Genomic DNA, 14431 nt, shown 5'->3' on the forward strand with positions numbered 1-14431 from the left:
AGGAAGGTATAGTCTCTGTCACCCCAAACAAGCCAATGTGAAATAACTAGGATGTAATAGTAAAATTCCTGGACAATTCCTTCGTACCATTCCATGACATTGATAGAAAACCTTTCCTAATGTGCCCATAGGAGAACATTTTTGAGAAACTATGGGATATGAGCTCAGTCCAGCTTTTGAATAAATACATAGATGATGATGATGATGATGATGATGATGATGATGATGATGATGATGATGATGATTATTATTATTATTATTATTATTATTATTATTATTATTATTATTATTATTATTATTATTATTATTATTATTATTATTATTATTATTTAATTATTTAATTATTTAATTATTTAATTATTTAATTATTTAATTATTTAATTATTTATTTAATTTATACCCCGCCTATCTGGTCGGTGAGGACCACTCTAGGCGGCTAACTACCCAATAGAAGTGGGTAGTTGGCTTTCTCCCACATTCATTTTTATAAAACAACCTCAGAGGGATTTCTGCTTCCCCCTCCCCCTTTCTGTCATTTCTCTGAAGTAGACATGGGCACAAAGTGCTTCCTTGTGCCTCTGCGCAATTCAGACATGTGGCACCAACGGTACTTCCCTTCCCTGCCTCCTCCTGCAGCCAGCCACTCAGACAAGGAGGTGGGATGGATTCTTGGTGCACAGCCATTGACTGGTCGGCTGCTGGAGGAGACCAGGAAAGGAAGCCCAGGCAGGATGCTGTAGGAGGATGATCTGACCCAGTGCGCACCAGCTTTGTGAGTGGGGCAGTCAGCCAGGGAGGAGGGGTGATTTCTGATCATATCTAGTGCAAATAACTTAGTTTTACATTAGACGTATGAATCTCTCAGTTTTAAACTAATCACAGACTAATTTAAGCCACAGGTTCAACTGATCATTGTTTCTTTTTCTATTACTATTTTATCAATTCCAAGGCTGACATCAGATGGTTGAAGTCTAACTGAATACAAAACTACAGCTAAGAAGGTATTTCAGGCATAATTTGAAATAGCTCTGAGGAATTACAAGAAAATATTAATTGTAGAAGCTTTTTGTTCCCTAGTATTCCTGAAATATTTACTGAGAGAAAAGAGTGCATTATGTCTTCTTATGTTTAGGAACAGAAAGTCTTCACATTTTAGAAATGCAGATTAAGGAAAGAAGAGGATTATAATGAAAATAAATGAGTGAAATAGTGGGAATTTAACTTTTAACACAAAATGCAATTGTCTTCTTTACATTACACTCTCATATATGCAATGACCACGCGCATGTGCATGCACACACACATATTAAATATGCAGAAAAGCACAGTGTAATCTAAGCCCCAAAGTGCACATGTCCTTAAAATGAACTTTTTTGCCATCACTGTTTAAAAGCCAGTCTTTCATTTTATAAATATTGGGGCCTAAGAATAATTCATGAAACATTCTGCACTGTAGACACAGTGTATGTTTATAATTTTTTAAAACAAAATTAGAAAACCAACCAAGGCCAATTTGAAAGATGGTCTTCTAAAAGATGCTGCAGTATTTATGAGTCTCTGGGATTTCATTTTTTTTTCCATATATGTTTTTGGTAAGAAAAAGGAAAATCAAGCTCTATGTAACATTCAAAATAGTTACTCTTACCCCCAAAAAAGTGCATATACCCATATAAGATGTTATGCCATTCCCTCCCCAACAGGGAAAGGGGCGGAAAACCCTAGAATGAGGAAAGGCAGGAAGTTATAAAAGTCCTGTGGTTTTGGGGGAAAAATATCAAAAATAAATTAAACTTGGAGCAAAATTATTCAAAACTTGATTTTTTGCAGTGTAGCAAAAAAAAAAGATGCTGGGTGCATGCACAGCTTCTTAGATGCTCACTCATTTGCAAAGCAAGCCCCTTTGTGGGGAGAGTTTAACGATATCACATTAATTCTTGTGTTAGTATTTAACAGTCATAAAGAGGTGTAGCTTAAAAGCTTTCATGGGGGTTGCAGACTCGAGTAGTCTGTCCTACTTTTATGGAGCTTAATTTTAAAGGAGTGACTTCCGAAGCTGGGTATGAGAAAAAGAAATACTCCCATATGTCTTTATTAAAGGAGGAAGGAGCTCTCTGTTCAGTTCTGGGCATCACATTTCCCAGAGGAGATTGACGGTTCGGAGCCTGGAAGAGCAACCAGAATGATGTGGGGACTGCAAAACTAAGGCCACGGTCACACTAGAGAAATGCCTCCCTGTTTTCTCACATCTTCTGCTTCCTGTAGAGATGTACGTTGCAATCACGTAACATGTATCCTGTGGTATTTATTTATTTATTTATTTATTTATTTATTTATTTATTTATTTATTTATTTATTTATTTATTTATTTATTTATTTATTTATTTATTTATTTATTTCTATCCCGCCTATATGGTCATATTAGACCACTCTAGGTAGTTTTTCATCCTTCAACATTTTTAAATTAAATTAGATGCGTTATGTTCATCTACCCTCCTGCAGCCGGGCATATCCCATCCTCTTTTTGTGTGTATCTCTGCCCCCTTCCCCTCTTTAAAAAAATATTATGTGGGTATATCAGTGTGTCAGCAGAATGCCCTTCCTGGCCACATACTGATATGGGGCATTTTTCCCTATTTCCGTGCTGCGTTACTTTCAATGGTGGAGAACCCACAGCCCTTTTAACAGAAGCATACCAATGCGCCAACATATCCGTTTGAACATTTTTTAAAAAAATTAAGAGTCAGACAAGAGTCGGGAGTGGTGTAGGACCGCATGCCACATGTATAGGAAATGAATCAGTTTTGTAGTACACCATCTATGGAATTTCAGTTGTCCTGTGTGATGAAATGCGGAACAAATATAGTAGTAGCCTCCCTACAGGCTGGAATTGATGTGGATATAGCACAGAGGGGGGACAAAAAAAATTGATAATGGTTGTGCATCGTCTGAAACCCCCCTCCCCAAAAAAGGGTCAAAACCCACGAGGAGTAGAAACATTTTGCTGGTGTGACCACAGCCTGAGTCCTGAGATGAAAGGTGTCAGAAGATGGATCTGTTTAGCCTGAAGAAGCAACGATTAAGTAGACCGTGGAGAAGATCCTCCAGATATCTGAAGGGCTATCAAGCAGCAGAAGGACCAGACATGGGCAGTCCTAGAAATGAGAGGTGGAAACAGCAGCAAACAAAATGTCAGCTAAAAATTCAACAAAACACCCAAGATCTGTGAGCTGTTTGGCAGTAAACAGATGACCTCAGCGTATGGGGGAAGATTACTCTTTGATGTAGGTCTTTAAGCAGATACTGGATAGTCTTTAAGCAGGTGCTGGGGATGTTACAACTGTATCCTGCATTTCAGGGACTGTATTGACGTGTGGGTGGACTAATGACCTTTGAAATCCTTCTCAGGTTTATAATTCTATGAATAAATGGTATAAATGTTATTTAAAAATCATTTAGTTAATTGTAATTTGAGTATAGGGAATTGAGATGAATTAATGTGGCGCATTTTTAGATCAATGACTTTCGATAAGAGAAAGATTGACCATTGGCTTTAATGCAGTTGGGGACCGTTCAAATCACACCTCATTGTCATTCCTGTGATTCAACATCTAATGATTTGACATCACATGGAAGAATGTCTGACTATGAAGGCACTAATCAGCTGGTCCATGTGCACCTCATTATTATACATACATCAATGCTACACAATTAGAGCCCTATTGTCTCTATAAGACGAGACTCCAATGAAATGTAACAAACAGGGGAGGTCAATTTCATGATATTGTCTTAAAGACGCAACCTTTTGCAAGTGTCATGTTTAATTGGCACAGTTGTGAACCTTATTTAGAACAGTGTCTTGTCAGAGATCATATTTCTGGGTACAGATGGTTAAGATTAAGCTGGAAGGTTCAGAGACCAGTTTTCCACATGGTGCATTTTTAATTTTTTGACATTTTTTTCAATGTAGGTGCCTGAAGAATGGAAAACTCCAAATATGAAACCCATAAAACCTTTTTCTGAAAAAAAGTAAATTATGATACAGAAGTGCCTAAAGCCAGGTCTGTATAAGCAATGCGTGGAATTAACAAAAGGAAACAGCAATTCTGTATTGTAAAACAGAGAGACAATTGTCATTCTTAAGAGCAGCAATTAAAGACTGTAGGCTGTAAAATATAGTATGTTATATGATGTGTTGTTTGTAGGCTGGCAGCCTTCTAAATCACACTCCTGTAATTTCCCCCCTGACATTTCTTTTCTCTAAAAAAAAAAAGGCTCTATTTATTTATTTTTCTATCGAAACTATCCTTTCCTCTATATTTAAAATATATGATTTCCGCAGAGGCACTATTACAGATTCTCCAAATCAACAGGAAAAAAAACAACCACCGCACTCTGTTACTTAATACACAAAACTTCAGGTTCTTCCTGCATTATGTGAAATGGCTTGAAACAGGAGGCAGCTGCCAAAGAACATCACTGCTGCTTTGCTCAAGAGAGACAAGGGAAGGAAGAAGGGGGGAGAAATTCCCCCGATGGATACCACAATAGCATGTCTTTCATTATCGCCCTGTGTCAAGGCACTGCGTAATATTCATTGTGCATGCATAGTAAATTCCTATTTACCTGGCACTTCCTTTGATAAGTCAGTTTTTTCTCCCTCTTTTCGTCCACACAGCGTGGAACAGGGGAATCTCTTTTTTTAACCACCCCACCCCCCTTTTTTTGCCTATAATTCTTATTAAGGTGATACCTTTTCTGAATAAGAAAGCATGCATATCCAAAGGAGGCATTCTCTGGGGTTTTTAAGGGCCATTGTTTTTATTGTTTTCCTTTTATTCCTCCCACCCTGCTGCTTTTTAATGCTATAGTGACTTCTCTGTGTATACAGCTCTCATATTGAAATGTCTGCTGCAGATATATGCAATATTAAAGAGTGCTTATGAATTTTTGACATCTAATTAGTTGCTACCCAGTTAACATGTCAAGACTCAGAGGGATTAGGGAGTCAGCCCTTTCTGAATAAGTTAAAGCTATGCCCTGTCCTTTTCATGTATTATTCTTTAATGTAGGTGGTGATTATTTTGCTGTGATTAATTGATGAAGCTCATTGGTCTGGCTAGTGTTACAGAATTCACCATTCCTCACTTTTATTTCTCTCTATAGGGCTCTCCTCATTTGAAAGAAAGTGGTTCTTTTCCGGTATGTGAAGCTTCTTTTTTCTTTCACTGATAGTGTTGCATTTTGCGTTTCCTTTCAAGATCCTATCGACTTGATATTCTGTCTTTCCAGGCTGTTGAAAAAGTTAATTATCTTTTTTAAAAAATAAAAAACAAAAAAGTGGATTTCAGAAAACGGTGTTTTGTTTAACTCTCTACCCACCCTCCAAATCTGTGGCTTATTCTGAGGGAATATTATCAACTTTTTCTTTTTAAAAAAGTGAAGTTACTCTTTTCCACAGACCATTAATATTGCAAGATTTAAGATGTTAAAATGTAACCACTCTTCCCAATATGAATTTGCCTTTATTTTTTACCCTTTTTTCCTCTTGATTTTATTCTATGTGCTTTGCATTTTTTTCCTCACATCGATCTTTAAAAGCTGATGTTATGCGAACAACCTTCACAAATCCAGTTTGTTTTTTAGCATTTTCTTTTCCTCCTTCACCACCCTTCCCCCCCTCCAAACACCTGTAGAAATCAAAATGATGCACATTTCAAACAATGCAATTACTCATAAATTCAGCAGCATGTCAAGGCCTTTGCTAACCTTCTGTTGCATGCCAAGAGAACATTCCATTGATTATACACAGCTGTGTGAACATCCCAAAAGGAAAGAGAGGAAAAATAAAACTTGCAGAAGTCCAGTATATTTGGTAGATCTCTTTCTTGGGTGAGCAGTAGAAGGATTACACAAAGAACAGTATGAACCACAGTGATGCACATAGAATGGGCATTCAGTGTGTAAACGTGTGATGCGCATGCACTAAATCTCAGGCTTAAATCTTAAATTTATATAGGATTAGGGTGATACTAGGAAAGATTAATCCCAAATAGTTTCCTTCTGGTAAGATCCTGAACTCAGTGCTACTGATGGTGGGCTTGATATCATGTCACACATGCTTGTGAATTTCATGCGGCAGGCCTTCCTAAACAATTGTCCCAATAAGGCAGCCGTTTATTGTGCAAAGAAAAAAAAACCCATGGACATTCAGAAGACAATGTGGGAAGCAAGTGTTGCATCGAAAACTGAGCTTTATGCATCTGTCTAATCATAAGGCTGGCACTCTGGAGGACTTCCATGCAATTTCCCTGTCTCTTTAGAGCAAGGCAAGGGAACAAAGGCTACAGCTATCCCGAGTCCCTCTCGGGGTCTATGGGCAAGAAATAATTACTTCTCTCAGTAATTCTCGACTCTGGCCCATTATAAATCTCCCCCATTCAATTCTGTAAATCGGACAATAAGACCGCTCCGTACCGTTTATCTTGGTGAAATGGTACGAATGCTGTAAACCATCCTGGAAAAGAAAAGGTACTCATATGAAATAATCCTTCACCTATACACATCGACTGGAATTTTAATTATAGCTCTACACACCATTCAAGAGCTGGCTACAGTTTTTCCTCTTTCATTGCAGATATTTTGTTATGACCCAGGCATACCCCCCACCCAAAAAACTGAAGGAATCAAGGAATAAAGAGAATAAACATCAAGGTGTCAGGTGTTATATCACACACCGTTTTGGGGATATGTGTGAAAGTGTCAGTGGTGGAATGTGATTTCTAGAATACTGGGAGCAATTTTTGGGTTGGGGGATGGAGTAGGATGTAAACCTTTGCATGCTCATTAGCTCATCACAACTTCTAGGATGTAAACTAGCATGAATTGTGGCATAAAGGGGAAGAAAATGTGACAAACTATGAGACAAAACAAAAATGATATATGTACAGTGAGAGAGGGAGGGTTAGCACAAGAGAGACAGGGACATGGAATTAAAAGAAATATCAATCAGCAGAAGCATATTCTGCTTTCTGCCACACAGAAGATTTCTATCAGGAGAAAACATTGAACTTTGTAGTGCGAGCAGCAGCTGAAATTTAGAATTATTGTTTCCTCGTAACAGAAGACTCATTTTCCACGGCCGCATTTGCAGCATAATAAGCTTTTTGTTATTTTTTCAATTAGAGTCAATTGACCTAACAAAATGGTTGGCAATTAAGTGATTTTTGTAATGGTCCGGGGTAATTTAGTCGAGCTTGTCAGCTGTGTTTCATGGAGACGAGATGTCTTTTTTTCCCCCATTGCTTCTCTCTCAATTTCTCTCTCCCTCTCTGCCTTTGCCTCTCCCCTCCTCTCTCTCTCTCTCTCTCTCTCTCTCTCTCTCTCATAATGGCTCATAATTTCAAAATCTTTTCCTTCTGTTTCCCTCACAATAATTCGCAATTACAGGAAGTTGTTGGAGGTGATTTTTTTTTTCTTACCTTGCCTTTTGAGTCAGTAATTTAAAATAAAATGTACATACATGGAAAGGGGGGAGGAGGTAAAAGAGAAGAGCACTTAAAGAGAACACTTTTTTTGTGTAAAGTCAATTATTTTATGAATAGTGACACTAGCTTCTGCCGGGTTCTGCTCCTAAATGCCAGATCTATGATTATTTTCAAGCCAAACGGTTTGAAAGAGGAAGAACATTTTTCCTAAACCAAAACAACATTCAGAAAAATAAAAAATAAAAATGTTATAAAGTTCCCAGCAGAGGTGAAAAGCTTGGAAAACTAGGATATTTCTAAGACATATGATATATGACCAGGAAGTGCTCCCTGGTGGACTTTGGATTCTTATGTAGACAATTGATTCATTCTCTTACAGTACCAGCTAGCTTAGTATTTTTGTATTGAAATACTGCTTTTAGGTCTAGACTTTGTGTTATTTTCAATAATTTTGCCTGCAACGTGACAAAACATGAAACATTGTAAAACTGTATTATCAACCTACAACATTCTGTCCTAAAATCAGCATGTACATACTTGCCTATGTCTCAAATCTCAGCCATATTTTTAAAAAAGAAACAAATAAAAAAGCACTACCATGAAAAGACCAATTTTTGATGTGATTAAAGATTATAACGATCATTCCAGTAAAATAAGCTGTTACAGAAGATACTACCATGAATTGGATACTCACTTTGAAACAAGTCATGTCTAAAGAGATCACTCCCACTTTCTCGTGTTTGTATAAATATCTGTCTACTGAGGAGCCAATGCAGTGCTGCAGACAAATTGTTAGACAAGGGCTTAAGGAACCTGGGTTCAAATCCCTGCTCAACCATGGGAATTCACCATGAGAGAGAGAGAGACTGGTAAAATCACTTGTTAAATATCTCACAGCCCTTTCAGGTTGCCATAAATGTATGTCTCCCTTGAGACATTCCATTTAAATTTATTTTGGATAAGAGGTTATCAGAATTTGCAAAATCTGAAGAACCTGAAAATAACAAATAGGCTCATTCATACGTGTTAGACACCGAGGAATGGTCATGTCAAAGAGAAGGTGGTAGCCAGCCTCCCGCTGTTCACCCAAACTGACATTTCAAATTTTCCTCTAGTCAGAGGCAGCCCTTGACATTTTGCAGCCTGAGGCAGCCTAGGTGCATAGAACTGGAAGCCAATCAAATCAGTTTAGCTAATGAGACAGAGAATCTCATGAACCCCTGAGTGAAGCATGGTGGTTGAGGTACAATTGTTTTTAGTTGTTATCTGCCATCAGGTCACTACTGACTCATAGTGACCCTAACAGGGCTTTTTAAGGTTAGTTAGATCTTTAAGGAGTGGTTTTATGAGTTCCACATCCCCAGCTTCCATGGCGCAGCAGGAATTTGAATCCAGGCCTCCTATCCACTACACCATACTGGGTATCACAGAGGTACAAAACCACCTCAAAAATGTATCTGAATTGGATAGCAACCTCTTTTTTATGATTATAAAGAATATTCAGTACATGACTTATTCTCATTGAATCCAGGTATCTCAGCATAAGGTATAGCATACATCCAGAGACCTTTGGGTAGAGTGGGAGGCATATAAGTTAAATAAATAAATAAATAAATAAATAAATAAATAAATAAATAAATAAATAAATAAATAAATACAGTGATGCCTCGCTTAGCGATTGCCTCGTTTAACGATGTATTTGCTTAGCGATGAGGTTTTTGGAGCGATTATGCGCTCCATTTAGGGATGTTCCCTATGGGGAAATTTCACATAGCTATGTTCAGGACCTTGCCTCGCTTAGCGATGACAGTTTTAGGTCCCCTGTTTCGCTTAGCGATGTTCCGTTTTTGCTATTTTTAAAGTGTCTTAAAAGGTTTGAAACCTGTTTTAAATGCTTGGGATTGTTAGTACACCTTCTGAAACCTTTGCAAACTTAATTTGGCTTTGATCTGACTCTTCGTAAATTTTTGGTGAATTTCCCCTCCCCCATTGAAAACACTGAACTGTCAGTTTGACAGCTGTCAAACCTACAGTTTAGTGCATTCCAATGGGGGAGAAACAAATTTACCAAAAATTAACGAAGACTCAGAACAAAGCCATATTAAGTTTGCAAAGGTTTCAGAAGGTGCACTAAAGATCCCAAGCATTTAAAACCGTTTTTGAACCTTTTAAGACACACTTAAAATTGCAACAACAGACATCGCAAAACCATTGGAATGCATTGAATAGGCTTCAATGCATTCCAATGGGGGAAACATTGTATCGCTTAGCGATGTTTCCTATGGGGATTTTCGCTTAAGGACGGCAATCCATTCCCATTGGAACGGATTAACCGATTTTCAATGCATTCCTATGGGAAATGGTGTTTCGCTTAGCGATGTTTTCCCATAGCGATGTTTTTTTTGGGAACCAATTAACATTGTTAAGCGATGCACCACTGTAAATAAATAAATAAATAAATAAATAAATAAATAAATAAATAAATAAATAAATAAATAAATAATGAGGCGCCTTGATGTGGAGTGTCAAAAACAAAATCCACAAGAATCCTCATCCAGCCCAGGGCAAACCAAAGAGTTCTCTTTTTTTGTTTCCTGGTCAGGTTCCTATGATTTCCACAAAATATCTCTTGACTCCTTTCCTGTGGAAGAAAAAAATAGGCACACAATCAACAAGCACAAAAGGACTAGTGGGTTGTTAGGAAAGTCACAAGCAACCTATTTAGTGCTTCACATTCTTAAACAAAAGGTGCAGTCTTCCTCGTTTGTAGACTGCACAATTTTGCGCACAAAAAAGCAACTTCATGCAAACAATGGGTTATTTTTGCTTATAAAATTGTTCTCATGAATACAAGGACTCTGTTGACTGCACCAGGAAATTATTGCCATCCTCACCAGTGAGGAGAAGGCTGTAGCTCTCTATCCTTGAGTGCTAGGACAAGACAAGTGAAGGATTTCTTCCCTATTGCCAATATAGCTTTTGTGTGTGTGTGCCTTGGTTAAGTAGGAAAATACTTTTTCCTCTTTTTTCCCCCTTTCTACACCAGGCTCAACTTTGGCCTGTGTCTCCAGAGCCTTGATTAATCCACTGCACCTAACCTCCTTCCTTTCACTCTGTGGACTATAAAAGGAGAAGTTATGGTTCTGAATGAGCATCATGCAGGAAAAAAAAAAGGAAGCAAAAGCATAAAGTATTAAACTTTCATCTGGCACCATAGGAGAGATGTAGTTATTAAATTTCAGCTGCTTATCGAACTGATATGAAAGTCATTTTGCATGATTGCTTTGCATCCTCAAATCTTCTGCTTTTATTTGCTGTGCATCTCTCTGCTTTCTTATTAGAGAAATACTCAAAGGATAAAAAAGCTGATAATATTATTCAGTTTTGACAATTAGGTGGAAAAAAACATTTTAAGAAGTGCTTTTTTATTGCAGCTAGTAATAATATTGGTGGTCCTCCTGGTAGCAGTCTTTGCTGATGTTACCCAGGAGTGATGCTAGTTTTTTACCTTGGAACTGCTAAAGCCCTAATGGTTAGACTGGGGAAGCTGTTAAGAAGCTAGGACGGGATGTCATTCTCAATATCATAAATGTCATGTGCAGCCTTAGCTTAGAGAGCTTATAGAGGTGTTCCAATCCTTCTGTGGTTCTCCTCTAGCTGACCATTAATGCTTCCCAAATTCTTCCACTCTTTTTTTCTTCCTGCCTCCCCATACCCATACATCAATCATAATGGCAAACACCTTGCTCCTAATATTATACAGGAGCCAGTTCTAGTCTCTTTGGTATGTCAGGATTGATATCCAGCAGGGTAAAAATTCTGATGTCTAGTATATGATTTTCTTTCTTTCTTTCTTTCTTTCTTTCTTTCTTTCTTTCTTTCTTTCTTTCTTTCTTTCTTTCTTTCTTTCTTTCTTTCTTTCTTTCTTTCTTTCTTTCTTTCTTTCTTTCTTTCTTTCTTTCTTTCTTTCTTTCTTTCTTTCTTTCTTTCTTTCTTTCTTTCTTTCTTTGGCTTGCTGGCTTGCCTGCCTGCCTCTTCTTTATTTATTTTGTAATTTTATATATGATTCAGTGTGAGGCACTACTGTAAGTGGTTTATAAAGGTAAAATGAATAATAAGCCTGACCACCCAACAAAACCAGTAAGATAAAACCCTACATCAAATAAAACTCCAAATGATGGTGGATTACAGGGAGCACATGTAAAAAGAAACCTTCCTTCCTTCCTTCCTTCCTTCCTTCCTTCCTTCCTTCCTTCCTTCCTTCCTTCCTTCCTTCCTTCCTTCCTTCCTTCCTTCCTTCCTTCCTTCCTTGCCTATTGTCCATGTTCTGGACTTCCTTTCTAGACTTTTTGTAATCCAAAGGTAATTCTTTTGCAATCTATGTGTCAACTCAGGATGTGTGGATGAAGTGGATAGTATTAAAAACAAAATGCTCCCTATTCATATTTCTGCTAAGAGCCAGATTAAATTAATCATCTAGAGATGACATTTGAAGTAGTTTAGGAGTTCAATAGTGGAAAAAGAGGATCCTTCCAACAAAGGCAGACGTGAGAGTTAGGGCCAAATTTTGTCAGTCATTTTTATAGTCCCTCAAGTAGCAGGATATTTTTGGGGAGTGCAAAAATGCAGCTAAACAGCTCAATGGTTTATGTAGCTAGCTGCAAAGCCAGAAGATCAGAGTCTGATTCCCCTCTGTGCCTCCAGCAAGTACAGCCAGTCTGTATGACCATGGGCAAGCTGCACTGCCCAAGGATGCCCCTAGGAGAAGGGAACGGTAAACCACCTCTGAGTTCTGTATCTGGAAAACTCTGAAAAGGTTCACCATCAGTCAGAATTGACTTGATGGCACAAGATGGTTATTAGATATAGGCATGGCCCACTGGTTCAGTGTGGTTTGTTTACTGGCTGCATTACTGATCCGGCATTCGGTGCTCTGCTCCCCCCCCCCAAGTGGGTTCCCACTCAGAGGCAGTACCCCTGCTTCCCTGCCCCACCTCCTCTCAGCACTGGCTCTGAGTGGGTGCCCCCCCCCCAGAGATGGCCTGGCACTGAACTGTGGATGAGCTGTGTGGTTGATTCGTGCTCTTCACACTTTATTTTAGTATAAAACAAACAAAACAAAATTAAAAATGGAAGAATTCCCCCCCCCCTACACACACACACTTCTTCTTTTTTTCAAGCTGAAAAATCTGTTTTCTCCACCATCCGCAATTCTTCTGGATGCTTCCTGGTCTCCAATTCCTTGTGTGCTACAGCAGTTTTCATTAGAACTGTTAACTAGAGAATTGGTTAAACTTGTAGTTGGCATATATGGGGAGAGGGGAGAAATGGTGAGGAACACCTGCATCCGAGTCTGTGATGACTACAATGTTTTTGCTCTGTCTACCAGTTCTGTCTTGCGTTTTGCCTAGGGAGGAGAAGCTTGAGGTAGTGTATACATTCAGTGTAGGTGTGTCCATGTTTTTCATGTGTCGCAATACCAAAGGGCAAATTCATGCCCTCCCAACATATTTTGTGCCCTCTAGATTTGCCCCCCCCCTTGGTTGAAGCCTCAGTTTATTTATTTGTTTGTTCCACTTTTGCCCCACTCATCTAGATTCGGGAATCTACTCCAGGCGGCTTACAAAGATAAAAACAACATTAAAATAACTTTGATCAAAGAGCAAAAATCGATAAAGAAAACAGGATCCAAGAAACTATGTAATGGGAGGGGGGGAAGGCCTGTTGCAAGAACCGAGTCTTCAACTTATTTTTAAAAAATCCCAACAAGGGTGCCAGTCGAATCTCCAGTGGCAAAGTGTTCCAAAGATGAGCAGCCACTGCCGAGAAGACCTGGTTTCTAGTTCTCTCCTTCCGGGCCTCTCTCAGGGTTAAGCCTGTCAACCTTCTGGTTTGGCTTGATCGAGTGACACGAGTAGAGCTAGGTGGGGCCAGGCGCTCTGCTGGGTATCAAGGCCTTAAACCGTTTATGGCTTTATATGTAAGCATTAGTACCTTGAAATCAATGCGAAAACGAATGGGTAACCAGTGTAAGGCCACCAGAGTGGGGGAATTATGTTGGTGTTTATAATCTGGTTTATAATCTGGCGGCCATGTTCTGGACCATTTGTAGCTTCCGCATCAGTCTCAAAGACAGCCCCACATACAGCGCATCGCAGTAGTCTAATCTCGAGACTACAAGCACACTGACCAGAGTGTGGTTGCCCTGGCCTAGTTATAGCTGGGCCTTCAATGCTCCCGCTACAAAATCAGCTATGGATGCAGTCCTACTAAGAAGCTTGTGGGGATATTTAGATGTGAAATACAGGAGAAAGGATCTTCCCACCAGTCTGTTATGGCGTTAATATCAGACACATACAAACCAGCTGATATTAAGCAATGGAAGAAACACCAGGAGATCTAATAGCATCTTCTAGAATAGATGCACAATTTCACTGGAGAAACTTAATTGGGCACAGTTCATCAGGAAGTCAAACTTTTCACTCTATCTTGGATGAGAAAGCATCCCCATTCAATCATTTTCTAGGTTCTGGGGTCTTGCTTGTAATCAGGGATGAATCTGGAGAGCTTCCTCCTCACACAAGCAAGAACCCAGATCTTACTGGGTGATGCTTGCACTGGACCTCAGGAATGTAAGGCAGAGGGGGCAGCTGTGCAATGTCTGAGAACCACTTTGGACTCCTTGTAGACCACACAACTAAGAAAAGGTGACGACTACTCTTGGTTTGGTAATTGCCAACCCCCCAAAAAATCTGAAATTGGGTGGCAACAACAATGGTTTTCTATGGTGCAGGAAGGTGCCTCGGTGCCTCCCATACTACACAGGCAATCAGATTATCTGGGCAAAGTGCCCCCTTCCTTTCTCAACAGGGAGACTGAAAATACTCTTCTTCTGCGTGACACAGTTTCATTCATCTGCAACTTTTCCACTGCTGTCATTTGTGCCT

At 39.0% G+C, this 14431-nt stretch overlaps 1 long non-coding RNA gene across 1 annotated transcript; it reads left to right on the forward strand.

The window, feature by feature from the left end:
* Positions 1-663: 663 nt before the first annotated feature.
* On the forward strand, positions 664-12270 carry LOC144586089 (uncharacterized). The gene is made up of 2 exons (XR_013540817.1): positions 664-2266; positions 3968-12270. It is a non-coding gene; the product is annotated as an uncharacterized LOC144586089 (long non-coding RNA).
* Positions 12271-14431: the final 2161 nt, after the last annotated feature.

This window comes from Pogona vitticeps, chromosome 1, assembly GCF_051106095.1.
Source record: "Pogona vitticeps strain Pit_001003342236 chromosome 1, PviZW2.1, whole genome shotgun sequence".
Lineage (NCBI taxonomy): Eukaryota > Metazoa > Chordata > Lepidosauria > Squamata > Agamidae > Pogona > Pogona vitticeps.